The 3271-nt window shown below is 36.1% G+C and overlaps 1 long non-coding RNA gene across 1 annotated transcript in view; it reads left to right on the top strand.

Moving 5' to 3' along the window:
• Positions 1 to 1514: 1514 nt before the first annotated feature.
• The window catches only part of LOC149132244 (uncharacterized), a 12760-nt gene continuing 11003 nt past the window's right edge, over positions 1515 to 3271 (top strand). The window contains exon 1 of the long non-coding RNA XR_016244780.1: positions 1515 to 2530. This is a non-coding gene — a long non-coding RNA (uncharacterized LOC149132244). The remainder of the gene's footprint in view (positions 2531 to 3271) is intronic.

The following is a 3271-nucleotide window of genomic DNA, read 5'->3' on the forward strand; positions in this document are numbered from 1 at the left end:
CTCTTAGAAACACATGCACGCGTTGAAACGTTCTTGCAAATAAATTTAAGTATACACTTAAAAACTATAAAACCACACTTTTCTATCTGCACTGATATTTGTCGTCCGGACAATTGGTTTCTCTTCTTCAATTTTATCTATTTGAATTATACTATTTTAATTTTGAAATCTTTTCTTGAGTTTCTTTCTCCAAGAATCTAAAACTTCCACTATCGTCCCCTCTCCTAACCTTCCTTTTGCTTTACATGAAATAAATCTTATTTTGACAATAAAAATCTCTATTTTGGTGACCTGCCGATTCTAGCACTACCCAACAAGTCTTGCAAGATCAAACCGATTCCACCCTTTAACTTCATAACATGATACTACTACTACTACTACTACTACTACTACTACTACTACTACTACTACTAGCAAACATTAGTAGTAGTAGTAGTAGTAGTAGTAGTAGTAGTAGTAGTAGTAGTAGTAGTAGTAATGGCCAACGCTGTCGATGTTTTGCTGTCACCACACCCTGAAATGAGACATCGGCAACCTCTCGGTTGTGAAACATTACCAGATTAATGGATAATGCTATGAACAAGTCATTGTCTCTTAACGAAATTCAATATGGTTTCTATCTAACCGAATCAACTGGTGGTCTAGTAAGATATGCCATCACGTCAACATAACTCTACTTTGATGGAGCTCCAGAGTGGTATGTAATTAGTTACATATAACACGGAATCATCACTGAAAATCTACACTTTTAACAATACAACATTTATTATTATCATCACCATTACTATTATTATTATTGTTGTTGTTGCTGTTGTTGCTGCTGCTGCTGCTGCTACTGTTGTTTTTGCCTTGTGACAACACAAACACGATCCTCTAACTCGAACACAATATTAAATTTGAAACTGAAATTTTCTAACTTCTTTTCCCGCCTTTCCTTCTTAGACGCTGCAATATTTTTCATTATTCTCACATTTATTTGCCTGGGACTGTCGAAGAGAACCGCTAGTGTAATGTTGATAACGATTAAGTTAATCCTTAAAACAAAATTACAAACAAAGAAAAAAGTAAAATCTGCACAAATCTTCAATGTAAAAAAATCAAAAAAATCGGAAAACATCAAAATATACCAACGGGCACCAATAAGACGCCAACTAAAAGTTTAACGGCAAAAATATGATAAAATCCACAACAGTGGCGGTAACAACGGTGACAGAACAACAGCAATTTACTAATATTCTCTGTGAAAATGTCTTTATGTAAACGCATGTCACCTATCATTTGCGGCATTAAAACTAAGTGTAACAAACTCTTGTTAGATTTATTAGTCCAGGTTAACTTTGACTGACGAGACCCAGTGATGTTGAAACACCTAGTTTATTAGAGACCTCTTACACAAATGAACTGAGTGCATTATGAACAAATATTTGTTTGAAAAGAGAATTTATTCTTTTATGACGAAACAACAACAATTTACGTATTCACCGTATTAAGCATGAACATGTTATCATTTTGATTCTTGCTGTTCACCGTACGCATAATTATTTGTTTTCTGCTTATTTAACTTAACAAGAACTCAACATTTTATCCCCAGAGCTTTCAGTAAGTGGAAGGGACTGAGTGAGAAAGCAACCTTCGCAAAAACTTCGAGATTGGTAAGACTGATGTAGATAATATTTCATGGGAACATTTTTAGCTAGATACTTGTTGGAAAGATAAAAAAAAAAATGCTGGTTAACAGAGTGGACAAAGTTGTTTGTGAATGGCACAAGTTAGTGACGAAGGAAGGAGATTGTGTGTATGTGATGGAAGTTAATTATATGTTCTTGGTTATTGAGAGAACGATAGATGATTAGTTTTCCTTTGTGTACGCAGTGACTGTTTCTTTGTATTGTTGAAGTAGACACGTTTGTCATTATCCTCAATGGAGAATAAATTTTGAGGTTATTTTTCATGGCGGTAGTTCAAGTTTGATGTGAATTGTTTAAGCTGTGTTTGCGATGCTTATATTCGACAAGTTCAGAAGTGGGAAGAGTAACATCAGCATAGATAAAAGAGTGGTTAAAGATGATGACAATCAGTTTGTTAATATTCAAGACGAAAAGTGTGGGTGACATACCTGAGTTTTAGGTACACCAGAGTTGACAGGGTGAGAAAGAGTTGTGTTTGTGTATATATTTCGAAGGTGCGGTCTGACAAGTAGCTCAAGGGTCTGGGGCAGATGGACTCTATCGGTGAATAGTTTAGCCGGGTTTTCGTGCCCTACCTAAAAATATCTTGCTAATGTGAAATACATCGATGTTATTCTCCTGAATCTCTCAAGGGTGAAGGACTTGGAGAGCAGTCATAAAACTGTACTGGACATATTGGTTTCAAATTTTGGCACAAGGCCAGCAAGTTCGGGAGAATGGGTAAATCTTTACATCGACTCTAGTGCTCGACTGAAACTTATTTTATCGACCCCGAAAGGATGAAAGGTAAAATCGACTTTGGCGGAATTTGAACTCAGAACGTAAAGACAGAAGAAATACCTGTAAGTATTTTGCTCGCACGCTAATGATTCTTCCAGTTCGCCGCTTTAATTGCATTGGTACTATTGAAGAGTAAGAATGAAGGTGTTTAACAACTATTTGTATGAATTTTGAGGTGTTGGAAATAAGAGTCTTCGCTGATAATAGATGTAGTAAATGGGAATGAAGTGAACAGCCTTAATTAAATATTGGTCAAATGACCCGAGAAGTGTAGTGGCGATAATAGTCTTGGTAGATCTTGGGCTTTGAAAGGAAAGGCGTTTTTACTTCCAGCATGTTGGTCGGAGATGCGCATAAACAATCATTTCTGCTATGGGCACCACAAGGTTTGAAATTTTGTGGGAGGAGAATAATCAATTACATGGACTTCAGTGCTCAACTGGTACTTACTTATCGAACCTGCGAAAGAATGAAAAGCAAAGTCAATCTCGGTCGAGTTTGTACTCAAAATATAAAGACGGACGAAATACAACGAAACTTTTCGTCCGGCATGCTAACGATTCTGTTAACTCGTTGCCTTTGAGATACATTCGACGTGGCAGTACCAGGAGATCAATATATTATCATGAAAGAAAGAGAAAAGATTGATAAATATGGAGACCTGAGAATTGAAATCGCTAAGATATGGCAGCTACGAGAGTCGAACATAAAGTTTGTCTCTATAGTCATTGGAGCATTGGGTTCAATACCACCTAACATGAAAAAAAAAACATTTGGAAACTTTAGAAATATCCTACAATCCA

This window comes from Octopus bimaculoides, chromosome Z (genome assembly GCF_046866305.1).
Source record: "Octopus bimaculoides isolate indiv1 chromosome Z, ASM4686630v1, whole genome shotgun sequence".
Taxonomy (NCBI): Eukaryota; Metazoa; Mollusca; class Cephalopoda; order Octopoda; family Octopodidae; genus Octopus; species Octopus bimaculoides.